Consider the following 17,244-nt stretch of genomic DNA (forward strand, 5'->3'; position numbering starts at 1 on the left):
TGGTTAATACAAAACAAGTCACCACTCTGTATTTTAACATCAATCATCATAGGAATTATTATCCTCATTTATAGTCCATATACTGTTATCTTAAACCAGTCCGGCTAAGCTTTTGCAGTATGAAGGCCGCGATTTATATCACTATATCAAAACATGGCCTCCGAACTCTATATAAGTGTTAAAACAACGAATTACAAATAAAGATAGCTGAATTAAACGTGTGCAACCTAAACCGAGTTTGAACTGTAATGTCCAACGAATAGATAATTTTTCTCTTTCACGTTAAAATGTTAATTAAACTGTACTTGCCTGCATCAAAACACAAAACCGTCTCAGGTAGTGATGGGGTGAATGACGAGTCCTTTTCGCGCCGTCGCTCTTTATGACGGTGGTCACGAGACTATGTTTCGGCCAATGACTGTTTTGGCCCGTCCAGCCAATGGCTGTTTTACCCCGCTGTTCGGAACTGTTAGGACCCGCTGTTCGGAACTGTTAGGACGTAATTTAGGATTGTTAGGACCTGTGTTAGGAATTGTTAGGACTTATTTAGATTGTGTTAGGAATTGTTAGGACTTATTTAGATTGTGTTAGGACTTGTGTTAGGACTTGTAACAAATGGTTAGGAATAGTTAGGCTGTCCATTCGCCGGAGGGTACGGCCACGACTACAAGCTGGCTGAAAGGGGCACGTCGTTTGTGGATTGGTGCCTTGCAGCGTCGCTGCCCGAGGCCAGTGTAGATCAGCAAGAACTCAACAACAAAACGTACCGCTCCACAAAAAGACGCCCGTTCGCCCGAACAGGGACTTGAACCCTGGACCCTCAGATTAAAAGTCTGATGCTCTACCGACTGAGCTATCCAGGTTCTTGCTCGAGAAGTGTGCGTGCTGTGTCGGAACGCACAGCAAAATGAATCGTATTGGCGCAGAAAAAAGAGTGTCCTCCAATGCATTGCGTTTCCTTCTTCGAAGATTCAGAATGGCCGTCAAAACGTCTGCTATGTCAAAATATATTTGCTAATTAGTGGGAATGCAGCCTAGTAGACTGATGATAATAGTAATTAAAGGAAAATAATGCTAGGAAAAAGAACAAAAACTCACTGCTACTTGTCTGGAAAGCCTCTTCACACGCTTCAATGCTGTTGACTTGCCGCGCTCTTATCGTTATTGTAAACTTGTGTCAAAGGCGCAGTTGTTCGTAGCAAATAGCAAGCCCGCGGCACTCTAGGTAACAGCCAGCGAGTTAACTGACACCTAGCGATTAGAAAATATACACGCACCATATTCTCTCTGAAGCAAGATTCTTCCCACATAAATAGGAGCATTTCGTTTTCAGTCTTTTCTCTAAGGGTTCGAACCTGAAAGCTCGTGCTTTCAAAGAAGGTCCCAGTTTCAATTCACTCGAACATCCAGAGCACATCAAGGGCACGCGCCGTGCACAAAAAGAGTAGTCTGAAGGACGGGGTGGGGACAGGTGGCGACATGGAGCTCAATTTCAATGGCACCCAGAAAATCTTGCCGTGACCCGGATTCGAACCGGGGTTGCTGCGGCCACAACGCAGAGTACTAACCACTATACGATCACGGCGAGCTACCAGTCTACCTGACGTGTCCTTGAATACAAAGGGGCCTTGTCATCTTTAGCTTGCAGACAAAACTGTTTCTTACCAACATAACTCTTTTCAAGGGTAATCCTGTAACAGTGACTCTGGAGAAGAAGTCACTGAAAAGAAAAGGATTCTGTTTTTCCTTTTATAAAGTTTAAGCTAGGCCTCCAGAAGGTTACAAACTAAAGCAGGCGCATGCTGTCAACCTAGTCGGTAGGATTCGAAACTGCGCGGGGAGACACCAATGGATTTCTAGTCCATCGCCTTAACCACTCGGCCACGACTACAAGCTGGCTGAAAGGGGCACGTCGTTTGTGGATTGGTGCCTTGCAGCGTCGCTGCCCGAGGCCAGTGTAGATCAGCAAGAACTCAACAACAAAACGTACCGCTCCACAAAAAGACGCCCGTTCGCCCGAACAGGGACTTGAACCCTGGACCCTCAGATTAAAAGTCTGATGCTCTACCGACTGAGCTATCCAGGTTCTTGCTCGAGAAGTGTGCGTGCTGTGTCGGAACGCACAGCAAAATGAATCGTATTGGCGCAGAAAAAAGAGTGTCCTCCAATGCATTGCGTTTCCTTCTTCGAAGATTCAGAATGGCCGTCAAAACGTCTGCTATGTCAAAATATATTTGCAAATTAGTGGGAATGCAGCCTATTAGACTGATGATAATAGTAATTAAAGGAAAATAATGCTAGGAAAAAGAACAAAAACTCACTGCTACTTGTCTGGAAAGCCTCTTCACACGCTTCAATGCTGTTGACTTGCCGCGCTCTTATCGTTATTGTAAACTTGTGTCAAAGGCGCAGTTGTTCGTAGCAAATAGCAAGCCCGCGGCACTCTAGGTAACAGCCAGCGAGTTAACTGACACCTAGCGATTAGAAAATATACACGCACCATATTCTCTCTGAAGCAAGATTCTTCCCACATAAATAGGAGCATTTCGTTTTCAGTCTTTTCTCTAAGGGTTCGAACCTGAAAGCTCGTGCTTTCAAAGAAGGTCCCAGTTTCAATTCACTCGAACATCCAGAGCACATCAAGGGCACGCGCCGTGCACAAAAAGAGTAGTCTGAAGGACGGGGTGGGGACAGGTGGCGACATGGAGCTCAATTTCAATGGCACCCAGAAAATCTTGCCGTGACCCGGATTCGAACCGGAGTTGCTGCGGCCACAACGCAGAGTACTAACCACTATACGATCACGGCGAGCTACCAGTCTACCTGACGTGTCCTTGAATACAAAGGGGCCTTGTCATCTTTAGCTTGCAGACAAAACTGTTTCTTACCAACATAAATCTTTTCAAGGGTAATCCTGTAACAGTGACTCTGGAGAAGAAGTCACTGAAAAGAAAAGGATTCTGTTTTTCCTTTTATAAAGCTTAAGCTAGGCCTCCAGAAGGTTACAAACTAAAGCAGGCGCATGCTGTCAACCTAGTCGGTAGGATTCGAAACTGCGCGGGGAGACCCCAATGGATTTCTAGTCCATCGCCTTAACCACTCGGCCACGACTACAAGCTGGCTGAAAGGGGCACGTCGTTTGTGGATTGGTGCCTTGCAGCGTCGCTGCCCGAGGCCAGTGTAGATCAGCAAGAACTCAACAACAAAACGTACCGCTCCACAAAAAGAGGCTTGTTCACCCGAACAGGGACTTGAACTCTGGACCCTCAGATTAAAAGTCTGATGCTCTACCGACTGAGCTATCCGGGCTCTTGCTCGAGAAGCGTGCGTGCTGCGTGGGAACGCACAGCAAAATGAATCGTATTGGCGCAGAAAAAAGAGTGTCCTCCAATGCTTTGCGTTTCCTTCTTCGAAGATTCAGAATGGCCGTCAAAACGTCTGCTATGTCAAAATATATTTGCTAATTAGTGGGAATGCAGCCTAGTAGACTGATGATAATAGTAATTAAAGGAAAATAATGCTAGGAAAAAGAACAAATACTCACTGCTACTTGTCTGGAAAGCCTCTTCACAAGCTTCAATGCTGTTGACTTGCTGCGCTCCTATCGTTATTGTAAACGTGTGTCAAAGGCGCAGTTGTTTGTAGCCAGTGGCGCAAAAAGTGGGTATGCGCTATATGCGGCGCATAGGGGCGCCGCATCATGAGGGCGCCAAAGCGATGGTTAAATTTTTTTTTTTTTTTTACAAGTTATATACATTTATATAAAATTTATACAAGTTAAATATAAAAAAAGTTATATAAATTTTAGAGGACTAACAGGCTAGAGTAGGCGTCGGTGCCCTCATAATATTCCATCATTGAATTTATTTTGACATAGAAGGGTATCGCGAGCGGGCGGGGGCGCGCGCGTGAGCGCTGAGGAGCAGCACAGGAGTGCGTTATCGTTGAAACTCGAAAAAGATGAATGAAGCAAAAAAGCGGTCGGGGGCTAAAAATAGAAAAAGAAGGAGGTTAAAGGAGAAGGCATGTCAAGGGATGCGACAGCAGCTAAATAAGTGGATGGTGAAATGCAACAGGTATGTGATGTTTGTGCTTGGAGGAGGCTTGCAAATATTCATGTTAACAGACTAACGTTTGCTAACTCTGGGAATGTAGCAGCCAGAGCTAGCTAGTTTAGAATATGCAAAACCGAGGTTGATGAGCTGAAAACTAAAAAATATAAGGTAGCATGTACAATAAATGACAAGAATCTGGAAAACAACTAATGCAATATCTCTGGTTTACCATGGAATCATGCGTAGATTTGCTACCAAGCTTGGAGGCTTGCAAATATTAATGTTAACAGCAAGTGTTTATGCAAAACATAACTTAATGCAAAATAATATTGCTGATATCTACATTTAGATTGTGGTTAAACCTTATGGTACCAATCCCATGCATGACATATCTCAATTTTATTAAAGTAAAATAACAACTGGAAAATATAAGGTAGCATGCACAATAATTGACTAGAAGCTGGAAAACATGACTTATGTAATAAGGCTGGTTTATCATGGAAACAAATAGATTTTGTTTTACCATTCATGTATGTTCATGTTAGCTGTGCTATCAGGCATACAAGCTATAGTTACATCTGCTGGGTGACATGGAAGCTGTATTTTGGGTCACATCTCTCTCTCTCTCTTTAAAGATCTGTGCTATATAATATGTATGATCAAGTGGCAAACAGCAACGAGGCTTTTGTTGACCACTTGGACAAAATCTGTTTCTGTTTTTTTTTTTTTTGTTCACTGACATAATTTATGTCATCATTGTTGTCATTGTCACAAGTACAGGGATTTGCAAAGAAAAAAAGAACATTTTCTGGGATAAGGAAGATTTGATGGATGATCATTTTGATACAAATGACAGCTACACACAATATGATTATTATATATATATATATATATATATATATATATATATATATATGTGTGTGTGTGTGTATGTATGTGTATATGTGTATGTTTGTAACTGTTTATTCTGTAACTTTTTATTATTTGTTAACATTGTTAATATATATATATATATGATATGTGTGTGTGTATTGGGGGGGCGCCAAAATTGTTGCTGCATACCCCTCTAACACTGGGTAGTTGCGCCCCTGTTTGTAGCAAATAGCAAGCCCGCGGCACTCTAGGTAACAGCCAGCGAGTGTACTGACACCTAGCGATTAGAAAATATACACGCACCATATTCTCTCTGAAGCAAGATTCTTCCGAAATAAATAGGAGCGTTTCGTTTTCAATCTTTTCTCTAAGGGTTCGAACCTGAGAGCTCGTGCTTTCAAAGAAGGTCCCAGTTTCAATTCACTCGAACATCCAGAGCACATCAAGGGCACGCGCCGTGCACAAAGAGAGAAGTCTGAAGGACGGGGTGAGGAGAGGTGGTGACATGGAGCTCAATTTCAATGGCACCCCGAAAATCTTGCCGTGACCCGGATTCGAACCGGGGTTGCTGCGGCCACAACGCAGAGTACTAACCACTATACGATCACCGCGAGCTACCAGTCTACCTGACGTGTTCTTGAATACAAAGGGGCCTTGTCATCTTTAGCTTGCAGACAAAACTGTTTCTTACCAACATAACTCTTTTCAAGGGTAATCCTGTAACAGTGACTCTGGAGAAGAAGTCACTGAAAAGAAAAGGATTCTGTTTTTCCTTTTATAAAGTTTAAGCTAGGCGCTAAACTAAAGCAGGCGCATGCTGTCAACGTAGTCGGTAGGATTCGAACCTGCACGGGGAGACCCCAATGGATTTCTAGTCCATCGCCTTAACCACTCGGCCACGACTACAAGCTGGCTGAAAGGGGCATGTCGTTTGTGGATTGGTGCCTTGCAGCGTCGCTGCCTGAGGCCAGTGTAGATCAGCAAGAACTCAACAACAAAACGTACCGCTCCACAAAAAGACGCTCGTTCGCCCGAACAGGGACTTGAACCCTGGACCCTCAGATTAAAAGTCTGATGCTCTACCGACTGAGCTATCCGGGCTCTTGCTCGAGAAGTGTGCGTGCTGCGTCGGAACGCACAGCAAAATGAATCGTATTGGCGCAGAAAAAAGAGTGTCCTCCAATGTCTGCTATGTCAAAATATATTTGCTAATTAGTGGGAATGCAGCCTAGTAGACTGATGATAATAGTAATTAAAGGAAAATAATGCTAGGAAAAAGAACAAATACTCACTGCTACTTGTCTGGAAAGCCTCTTCACACGCTTCAATGCTGTTGACTTGCCGTGCTCCTATCGTTATTGTAAACTTGTGTCAAAGGCGCAGTTGTTTGTAGCCAGTGGCGCAAAAAGTGGGTATGCGCTATATGCGGCGCATAGGGGCGCCGCATCATGAGGGCGCCAAAGCGATGGTTACATTTTTTTTTTTTTTTATAAGTTATATACATTTATATAAAATTTATACAAGTTAAATATAAAAAAAGTTATATACATTTTAGAGGACTAACAGGCTAGAGTAGGCGTCGGTGCCCAAATAATATTCCATCATTGAATTTATTTTGACATAGAAGGGTATCGCGAGCGGGCGGGGGCGCGCGCGTGATCGCTGAGGAGCAGCACAGGAGTGCGTTATCGTTGAAACTCGAAAAAGATGAATGAAGCAAAAAAGCGGTCGGGGGCTAAAAATAGAAAAAGAAGGAGGTTAAAGGAGATGGCATGTCAAGGGATGCGACAGCAGCTAAATAAGTGGATGGTGAAATGCAACAGGTATGTGATGTTTGTGCTTGGAGGAGGCTTGCAAATATTCATGTTAACAGACTAACGTTTGCTAACTCTGGGAATGTAGCAGCCAGAGCTAGCTAGTTTAGAATATGCAAAACCGAGGTTGATGAGCTGAAAACTAAAAAATATAAGGTAGCATGTACAATAAATGACAAGAATCTGGAAAACAACTAATGCAATATCTCTGGTTTACCATGGAATCATGCGTAGATTTGCTACCAAGCTTGGAGGCTTGCAAATATTAATGTTAACAGCAAGTGTTTATGCAAAACATAACTTAATGCAAAATAATATTGCTGATATCTACATTTAGATTGTGGTTAAACCTTATGGTACCAATCCCATGCATGACATATCTCAATTTTATTAAAGTAAAATAACAACTGGAAAATATAAGGTAGCATGCACAATAAATGACTAGAAGCTGGAAAACATGACTTATGTAATAAGGCTGGTTTATCATGGAAACAAATAGATTTTGTTTTACCATTCATGTATGTTCATGTTAGCTGTGCTATCAGACATACAAGCTATAGTTACATCTGCTGGGTGACATGGAAGCTGTATTTAGGGTCAGATCTCTCTCTCTCTTTAAAGATCTGTGCTATATAATATGTATGATCAAGTGGCAAACAGCAACGAGGCTTTTGTTGACCACTTGGACAAAATCTGTTTCTGTTTTTTTTTTTTTGTTCACTGACATAATTTATGTCATCATTGTTGTCATTGTCACAAGTACAGGGATTTGCAAAGAAAAAAAGAACATTTTCTGGGATAAGGAAGATTTGATGGATGATCATTTTGATACAAATGACAGCTACACACAATATGATTATTATTATATATATATATATATATGTGTGTGTGTATGTATGTGTATATGTGTATGTTTGTAACTGTTTATTCTGTAACTTTTTATTATTTGTTAACATTGTTAATATATATATATATATATATATATATATATATATATATGATATGTGTGTGTGTATTGGGGGGGGCGCCAAAATTGTTGCTGCATACCCCTCTAACACTGGGTAGTTGCGCCCCTGTTTGTAGCAAATAGCAAGCCCGCGGCACTCTAGGTAACAGCCAGCGAGTGTACTGACACCTAGCGATTAGAAAATATACACGCACCATATTCTCTCTGAAGCAAGATTCTTCCGAAATAAATAGGAGCGTTTCGTTTTCAATCTTTTCTCTAAGGGTTCGAACCTGAGAGCTCGTGCTTTCAAAGAAGGTCCCAGTTTCAATTCACTCGAACATCCAGAGCACATCAAGGGCACGCGCCGTGCACAAAAAGAGAAGTCTGAAGGACGGGGTGAGGAGAGGTGGTGACATGGAGCTCAATTTCAATGGCACCCAGAAAATCTTGCCGTGACCCGGATTCGAACCGGGGTTGCTGCGGCCACAACGCAGAGTACTAACCACTATACGATCACGGCAAGCTACAGGTCTACCCGACGGGTCCCTGAATACAAAGGGGCCTTGTCATCTTTAGCTTGCAGACAAAACTGTTTCTTACCAACATAACTCTTTTCAAGGGTAATCCTGTAACAGTGACTCTGGAGAAGAAGTCACTGAAAAGAAAAGGATTCTGTTTTTCCTTTTATAAAGTTTAAGCTAGGCCTCCAGAAGGTTACAAACTAAAGCAGGCGCATGCTGTCAACGTAGTCGGTAGGATTCGAACCTGCGCGGGGAGACACCAATGGATTTCTAGTCCATCGCCTTAACCACTCGGCCACGAACAACAAGCTGGCTGAAAGGGGCACGTCGTTTGTGGATTGGTGCCTTGCAGCGTCGCTGCCCGAGGCCAGTGTAGATCAGCAAGAACTCAACAACAAAACGTACCGCTCCACAAAAAGACGCTCGTTCGCCCGAACAGGGACTTGAACCCTGGACCCTCAGATTAAAAGTCTGATGCTCTACCGACTGAGCTACCCGGGCTCTTGCTCAAGAAGCGTGCGTGCTGCGTTGGAACGCACAGCAAAATGAATCGTATTGACGCAGACAAAAGAGTGTCCTCCAATGCATTGCGTTTCCTTCTTCGAAGATTCAGAATGGCCGTCAAAACGTCTGCTATGTCAAAATATATTTGCAAATTAGTGGGAATGCAGCCTATTAGACTGATGATAATAGTAATTAAAGGAAAATAATGCTAGGAAAAAGAACAAATACTCACTGCTACTTGTCTGGAAAGCCTCTTCACACGCTTCAATGCTGTTGACTTGCCGTGCTCCTATCGTTATTGTAAACTTGTGTCAAAGGCGCAGTTGTTTGTAGCCAGTGGCGCAAAAAGTGGGTATGCGCTATATGCGGCGCATAGGGGCGCCGCATCATGAGGGCGCCAAAGCGATGGTTACATTTTTTTTTTTTTTATAAGTTATATACATTTATATAAAATTTATACAAGTTAAATATAAAAAAAGTTATATACATTTTAGAGGACTAACAGGCTAGAGTAGGCGTCGGTGCCCAAATAATATTCCATCATTGAATTTATTTTGACATAGAAGGGTATCGCGAGCGGGCGGGGGCGCGCGCGTGATCGCTGAGGAGCAGCACAGGAGTGCGTTATCGTTGAAACTCGAAAAAGATGAATGAAGCAAAAAAGCGGTCGGGGGCTAAAAATAGAAAAAGAAGGAGGTTAAAGGAGATGGCATGTCAAGGGATGCGACAGCAGCTAAATAAGTGGATGGTGAAATGCAACAGTTATGTGATGTTTGTGCTTGGAGGAGGCTTGCAAATATTCATGTTAACAGACTAACGTTTGCTAACTCTGGGAATGTAGCAGCCAGAGCTAGCTAGTTTAGAATATGCAAAACCGAGGTTGATGAGCTGAAAACTAAAAAATATAAGGTAGCATGTACAATAAATGACAAGAATCTGGAAAACAACTAATGCAATATCTCTGGTTTACCATGGAATCATGCGTAGATTTGCTACCAAGCTTGGAGGCTTGCAAATATTAATGTTAACAGCAAGTGTTTGCTAACTTAATGCAAAATAATATTGCTGATATCTACATTTAGATTTTGGTTAAACCTTATGGTACCAATCCCATGCATGACATATCTCAATTTTATTAAAGTAAAATAACAACTGGAAAATATAAGGTAGCATGCACAATAAATGACTAGAAGCTGGAAAACATGACTTATGTAATAAGGCTGGTTTATCATGGAAACAAATAGATTTTGTTTTACCATTCATGTATGTTCATGTTAGCTGTGCTATCAGACATACAAGCTATAGTTACATCTGCTGGGTGACATGGAAGCTGTATTTTGGGTCACATCTCTCTCTCTCTTTAAAGATCTGTGCTATATAATATGTATGATCAAGTGGCAAACAGCAACGAGGCTTTTGTTGACCACTTGGACAAAATCTGTTTCTGTTTTTTTTTTTTTGTTCACTGGCATAATTTATGTCATCATTGTTGTCATTGTCACAAGTACAGGGATTTGCAAAGAAAAAAGAACATTTTCTGGGATAAGGAAGATTTGATGGATGATCATTTTGATACAAATGACAGCTAATAGCAAGCCCGCGGCACTCTAGGTAACAGCCAGCGAGTGTACTGACACCTAGCGATTAGAAAATATACACGCACCATATTCTCTCTGAAGCAAGATTCTTCCGAAATAAATAGGAGCGTTTCGTTTTCAATCTTTTCTCTAAGGGTTCGAACCTGAGAGCTCGTTCTTTCAAAGAAGGTCCCAGTTTCAATTCACTCGAACATCCAGAGCACATCAAGGGCACGCGCCGTGCACAAAAAGAGAAGTCTGAAGGACGGGGTGAGGAGAGGTGGTGACATGGAGCTCAATTTCAATGGCACCCAGAAAATCTTGCCGTGACCCGGATTCGAACCGGGATTGCTGCGGCCACAACGCAGAGTACTAACCACTATACGATCACGGCGAGCTACCAGTCTACCTGACGTGTTCTTGAATACAAAGGGGCCTTGTCATCTTTAGCTTGCAGACACAATTATAAAAAATAAAAAATTAAATGTAATTGTGAATGAAAGACAAAATAAATCCTAAAGAGACTCTTTCCACTCTGCAATGGTCTGGCCAGCTGCTGGACAGTACCACTTTCCTCTAACCTGGGAATGGCCAGTGAGTTTACTTTTTGATTGGCCACATATTTTACACTCATAATGGTAATGTTCCTTTGTGTGACGCTTCTTTGGGGGCTCCCCTCTTGCCACACGCTCTTGATCCTCAAGTGCTGCCTTGTGCTGTCTCCATGCACGCTGTCGGTTCTGAGGAGGTGGTGGAACTGATGGCTGTTGGCCTGGTGGAAAAGACGACCAACCCTGAGAGTGTGATGGTGGAACCGATGGCTGTTGGCACGGCTGAAGAGAAGACCAACCCTGAGAGTGCGATGGTGGAACCGATGGCTGTTGGCACGGCTGAAGAGAAGACCAACCCTGAGAGTGCGATGGTGGAACCGATGGCTGTTGGCACGGCTGAAGAGAAGACCAACCCTGAGAGTGCGATGGTGGAACCGATGGCTGTTGGCACGCTGAAGAGAAGACCAACCCTGAGAGTGCGATGGTGGAACCGATGGCTGTTGGCCTGGTGGAAAAGACGACCAACCCTGAGAGTGCGATGGTGGAACTGATGGCGGTTGGCCTGGTGGAAAAGACAACCAACCCTGAGAGTGCGATGGTGGAACCGATGGCTGTTGGCACGGCTGAAGAGAAGACCAACCCTGAGAGTGCGATGGTGGAACCGATGGCTGTTGGCCTGGTGGAAAAGACGACCAACCCTGAGAGTGCGATGGTGGAACTGATGGCGGTTGGCCTGGTGGAAAAGACGACCAACCCTGAGAGTGCGATGGTGGAACTGATGGCGGTTGGCCTGGTGGAAAAGACGACCAACCCTGAGAGTGCGATGGTGGAACTGATGGCGGTTGGCCTGGTGGAAAAGACGACCAACCCTGAGAGTGCGATGGTGGAAAAGACAAATCAGAATTCCCAGGCCAGACATGCCACCCAGGAAAGTGCTGGGCCCCAGGCCAGTCTGTGCCAGATGGAGATGTGTCTACAAGCCCAGTGTCTGTGTGCGTAATAGAAGACACTGCAGTTCCAGTTCGTGCACATTTACGTTGGCGTATAACTGCCTCACCCTCCCGATTTTCAGGCTCCTGGAACTCAATGGCAACATGTCCATGTTCAACAGGTGCAGATGGGAGTTCTCTAGGCTTTGGCAGTGGCTCCTTTGCCAAACCAACAGGCTGGGGAAGCTCCACTCCTTGTAGCAAGGTGTCCCGGTCAGTTCTTTTCTGTCTGTCGAGAAGCCTGGGAAAGAATAACAGACATTTTTAGCTTTACCCACAGTACATTTACAAAACATCTCTACTGATTTGTTTTTATAAACTATGTACACTAAACTATTCAAAAACTATCCATCACTTGGATACTTCAGCATTAAAGGAACACGCCGACTTTTTGGGACTTTAGCTTATTCACCGTATCTCCGAAGCACTGCTACTTCTGTGGAGTGATTTACTCCAACTCTGAGCAAACTCTCTGCTCCTCACCAGTTCTCAGGTGCTGCGAGTAAATCACTCCGTCCAAGTAGCAGTGCTTCACCTTCTGAGAATATACTTCCCAGTATGTATATGGTTAGAAGAAGCCTGCGTCTCATATGGCCTTGTTATTTGTACACACTGTTGCTATACAAATCACAACATGTAAATAGGAAAATGTTGATGTTATTTTGTCACTTATTGGGAGCAGTATGCTAGATGGAGCCATTTACCTCCAGTATTTGTGCTAAGCTAGGCCAGCGGTGGGGGCGTCGGATAGAGTTACAGCACGCACGGAGATTAGAAGGGTATGTATGGACTTATCTGACTCTGGGGGATACGGTGAATAAGCTAAAGTCCCAAAAAGTCAGCGTGTTCCTTTAACATTCAGCAATATTATCAATTTGACTATACTGACATTATTGGACAATAACTAAACTGATAACATTACAGCTGATTTATAGCCGAATTGACCTCATTTCGTAATTGATGAACTTCGCACTTTGTGAACATTATCAGAGAAAAACAGACTGTGGAATGTCTCAACTGACAAATCAGAATCAAGCATTTCAGAAAGCTGTGTAATAAGCAATAACGTATTCTAAACCGTAACATTCTGAATTTCTGAAAAGCTTTTGTGAAACAATGTATGCATTTATTACCAAATTTTTTAAATCCTTTTTTTGGCAGACATATAAAAGGTTGCAAGTTTCAAAATGAGACGGTGTCTGAAAACAATGTATACATTTAATGTATGTTATATACAAATACATGTGGAATAGAGAATAGTTCAAAAGATTTATTATTTCAGAAGTGCAGTCGTTCATCATAGGAATAGATTTCATATTACTGAAGTGAATTTAGGAAGCTGAAATCCAACTCACCATGAAGACACTGTGGTGTTGTTTATAGTAACTAGCACCAAGTTGGTCTGGTCTAGTAGCTCTCTGCAGTCTTCAAGCAGCTGCTTGATGTGGCTATAAATCATCACAATTGCCTGAGGAATGGGAAAGGTTTTGCCCTTGTTATCTTTAGGCCTATTTCTGGCTTCCCTGAATTCCTTCAGAAGCTTGAGTGCAACACATTCTGAAACCCTGTTGGCATCAGGTCTCTGGGCAGCCTGACCATGAGTCATGAACAGTCTGTGAATAAAAAGATGCATGATTGTATTATGTATGATTAGTATTCTATGGTTCATTATAGCTTTGTAAACATATAGACTGATTATGTTTTGGAATTGTATGGCAATGAGAGATAGACTTTATGATCTATCCTGGATCTCATCAAAACAGTTTTTTTAAAGTATTTTTAACCTTTGAAAGGAATTAAATTATACAGGGAGCATTCAACAAGACTCAAATTTAACACCGGTGCACTACAATTTAACTCACCTCTCAGCTGCTTGCTGACCAGGGGCTGAGCCACTACGCTTCCGAGAAGCTCTCCAAGGACCTTCCAAGGTCTTTTTCTTGCACGCAAATACGAATACAACCGCAAGATCTCTGCTATCTCGTTAGTTGATAAACCAGTGATCGTGCGGTTGAGACTGACGAGATAGCCTGCCAGGTTATCCACTGCCTCCCATCCAGGAACACCCCTTGAATCACATCTACTGTCCTAGAAATGGAAACAAAAACAGAATCCTGGATTAGGAAATTATTTTGATACTTTGATAAACCATTCACAAATTACAAGCATCAGGTATTAGAAACTTTACCGGAGCTGGTGTGCTGGGCCCAGCACAGGAAATGTCTTCAATGTCAGGACTGTAAGAGCCACCACTTGGCACACTGGTTTCCTAGATTTTTTAAAAACATTTTAAAGAGAAGAATAAACTTCAGTTACAAAATTGACTGTTCAAATTGACTATTATTAATCTTTTAATTAAATGAACGTTTAATCATGAAGCAACTCATTCATTGCTCCTAAAAACATTAACATTCCTATGTAATTTTAATTCAAAACGATCAAGAAAATTGACATTACCAGAGGTGAGATCAATGAATCACCATGACTGCTGGAACTTGCAAGGGTGTGTGTGCCCAAATTGAGGTCTGCCGCATCACATATTGTGACATCCAGACACTCATCCTCCTGAACTTCAACCTCCATCTCTGGCAAGGCGATTTCATGTTGCTCCAGTGGAGAAAGCAGGTCTCCTCTGTCAGACTGTGCCAGCAAGTACTCCACAGCTCATCTGCCATAAAGATTCAATAAACATTTTGTAATAAGAGCTATATATCAGGCTAAAGCAGTAGGCTACAGTGCATGTGATGAATGTAGTGTTGCTAATGAAAAATCTATTTTGCGATTAACATGAAAAATGTAAAAGCAAAAATCACAAAAGAAAAACTAAAACAAATACACTTCAACTTCACAAACTGACATATCTTATAACTAGGAACAAGCACCTTTACAGCAATGATCAGTCATGAAAACGATGGTCTGATTGGTTAGCGTTCAGGCAGCATGCAAAGCCTTTGAAAACACACAGTGATGCCTGGAATCACTATCGTAATAGTGTGTACAATGGTGAATCTTACCAGTGGGTTTCCCAGGAGGTTTGAATTCTGGCAGGAGTGCACATCCAAGGACTCTGTTGCTGAGGACATTCATGTGGGACATTAAACGTACATCATACATTTTAGTAAGTGATGTACCACTCATGTCCACAGCTTGATGAGCTCGGTTGATGTTCCACCTAGATGCACCCTCAAGCATGTACATCTGCGTATGTAGTGCATTACATCTCCAACCTGAAAGACAATGTTTCACATGATTAAAATACTATTATATAACCCCCCACTCAGAACCACCAGGCCTAAGAAAAAGGTTTGTTTCCAATTTGGTGCCTTTAATTTTCGAAGTCAGCAACTTCAGTATTGTGACAACACTATTTAAATATATGCATAATATTGTTTTATGATTTCAATTTACCTGGAATAAAAGTGCACTGGTGGCGATGGAAGCTTTCCAGAGAGGAGGACCCTCTGCCACACCTCAGTACATCCAGAACCTTGTCACCCAGTTTTGTGTACAACTGAACACCGGGTGGATCTTGGATGCAAGGTAAGTGTTTCTGCTGTACCTCCCACACACGTGTCATGCTCTCTGGATTGATGAGGCGCAAACCAGTGGTGTCGGTCAGTTCCCACATGGAGTCCAGCAGTCCTTGTATCAAGACACGAGTTTCTTCAACTCCGCGTGTCCCCCTCCTGCAGTGCTTGGCCAGCTCACTGGAGGTGATGCTTGACAGGATTTGGGCCTCTGTTGAAATATGACCCCCATGTTTTTTTAAAAGCATGGTCTTTTTCGCCTCTTTAAGACGAGAGATGTCATCCTTGTCCCATTCAAATATACAGCTGGACAACTTGGAGCAGAAAGTGCCATACAGTGGATGGTGCTCCGTTGTAAGGCCAGCAGTAAACCGCCGCATGAAGTGGAACACATCAAGTCGCACTGTGATATTCCATGGTCGGAACCAGGTAAGAACTGGAGTCACGCCTACACCAATGACAAACAAGGAGTGATTGTTTTCTCAGATTTACATTTGCATCATTAAAGAAATATAATAATGCTGTTTTACATAAGCTTTTGTCTACTTGATTGCAAACACTGAACAGGGTTCTCATAGTAAATTGCTACTGTAAATAGAAATTAAGAATTTTAGAACCATTGTAAATAGATCTAAAAAAATATAAATTTCTATAGTAAATAGTTCTAAAAATTCTCTTTATGAGTGTTCTTAAAGAATATGAACAAACACCTAGAAAAACCATGTACAGGAATGAAATTTAGTTTTTAGTAATTTAGAAACATGCCTGAAATGGTTGCTAATATGAATTAGAAATACAAACACATTCATATTAGGTAAAGACTTAATGTAACAAACCTGTCTCGCTGCAGCAGTCCCGGTCAACGTAAATCACAGCTGGCTCTGGCTCCCCAGCATCCTTGTATCGCTTTACGATGCCCTGACACAAGTCATCTATGCCAGCTCCCTCACCAGTGGTTAGGACACAGTTCAGGACTTGGCCAAACTCATTGCCAACATTGGTCATCCATGTAGCAGTGTCCGCAATGCCACCAGCAAGCTTTTTAGTTATCTATATAAATACACAAACATTACAATCAGATAAAAATCTCTGAACATCAAGTTGAAATTAACATGCATTTGCCTCTTTTTATATACATTTACCTTTTTGGTAGAATCAAGCTTCAGGATGCTACCATATGTTGATGTTATTACACCCTTTAGCTCATCAATGTGACTCAGGATCTCGTTGGCATGAACCGTCTCAAACCACTGTGCCAGAGGTAGGGGGCAAAAAGGCGGTGGCTGCTGATATACCACTTCAGCCTGTGTCAGGGCACATTTCTTTTTGTGAAATTCACAGTCTGTCAGATAGTTAATGGTACGTCTTGCCCACTCCTCGCTGTGAACTTCTTCAAGCGCCTGCTGCAAGAAACTGGAGCTGTTCCCAGCAGTTCTAGGCTTCAACAAAATCACACACTTCCTGTCAAGTGCAAGGTGAGTGGTAAGAACAGCGGGGAATTTGTTTCTGTGGGAGGGATCTAGTTGTTTGAGGATCTCCGAACTCCAAGGGCAGACAGGAATCTTACACTTACTGCAGCGAGGGTAGTCTACTCCAATTAAATAATATCTCGAGTCAATATCAATGACTTCCCTCACTTTTGTGTAGATTCCTGAATGGTGCATCTTCCTATTGCACTGTGTGCACTTCAGAGGAATACCCCACATTCTCATTGGGGCCCACAGAAACATACGCTGTCTAAAGTAGGTGTTAGGATCAGGAGGTGAAGTTGTAGGCTTGCTGGGACTTGGTGGATGAAACCAGTTTTGAGAAAACTGCTGCTTAAGTCGTCCTGTGGCGTCATATAGACACTGCGCGATCCACTTCTGGTCTGCTGGCTTAATA

The 17,244-nt window shown here is 42.6% G+C and overlaps 9 non-coding genes across 9 annotated transcripts; all 9 read right to left on the bottom strand.

Annotated features, from left to right (window-relative positions):
* Positions 1-790: 790 nt before the first annotated feature.
* On the bottom strand, positions 791-863 carry trnak-uuu (transfer RNA lysine (anticodon UUU)). Its single transcript has one exon. It is a non-coding gene; the product is annotated as a tRNA-Lys (tRNA).
* A 650-nt stretch (positions 864-1,513) lies between these two features.
* trnah-gug (transfer RNA histidin (anticodon GUG)) lies at positions 1,514-1,585 on the bottom strand. Its single transcript has one exon. It is a non-coding gene; the product is annotated as a tRNA-His (tRNA).
* Positions 1,586-2,013: 428 nt separating this feature from the next.
* Positions 2,014-2,086, bottom strand: trnak-uuu (transfer RNA lysine (anticodon UUU)). Its single transcript has one exon. It is a non-coding gene; the product is annotated as a tRNA-Lys (tRNA).
* Positions 2,087-5,752: 3,666 nt separating this feature from the next.
* trnas-aga (transfer RNA serine (anticodon AGA)) lies at positions 5,753-5,834 on the bottom strand. The gene has a single exon. It is a non-coding gene; the product is annotated as a tRNA-Ser (tRNA).
* Positions 5,835-5,956: 122 nt separating this feature from the next.
* Positions 5,957-6,029, bottom strand: trnak-uuu (transfer RNA lysine (anticodon UUU)). Its single transcript has one exon. It is a non-coding gene; the product is annotated as a tRNA-Lys (tRNA).
* Positions 6,030-8,139: 2,110 nt separating this feature from the next.
* On the bottom strand, positions 8,140-8,211 carry trnah-gug (transfer RNA histidin (anticodon GUG)). The gene has a single exon. It is a non-coding gene; the product is annotated as a tRNA-His (tRNA).
* A 224-nt stretch (positions 8,212-8,435) lies between these two features.
* Positions 8,436-8,518, bottom strand: trnas-aga (transfer RNA serine (anticodon AGA)). The gene has a single exon. It is a non-coding gene; the product is annotated as a tRNA-Ser (tRNA).
* A 122-nt stretch (positions 8,519-8,640) lies between these two features.
* Positions 8,641-8,713, bottom strand: trnak-uuu (transfer RNA lysine (anticodon UUU)). The gene has a single exon. It is a non-coding gene; the product is annotated as a tRNA-Lys (tRNA).
* Positions 8,714-10,615: 1,902 nt separating this feature from the next.
* trnah-gug (transfer RNA histidin (anticodon GUG)) lies at positions 10,616-10,687 on the bottom strand. The gene has a single exon. It is a non-coding gene; the product is annotated as a tRNA-His (tRNA).
* Positions 10,688-17,244: the final 6,557 nt, after the last annotated feature.

The sequence above is a fragment of the Siphateles boraxobius genome, unplaced genomic scaffold (assembly GCF_051911475.1).
Source record: "Siphateles boraxobius isolate OS27281-9 unplaced genomic scaffold, OSU_SipBor_1 39, whole genome shotgun sequence".
NCBI classification, from domain to species: domain Eukaryota; kingdom Metazoa; phylum Chordata; class Actinopteri; order Cypriniformes; family Leuciscidae; genus Siphateles; species Siphateles boraxobius.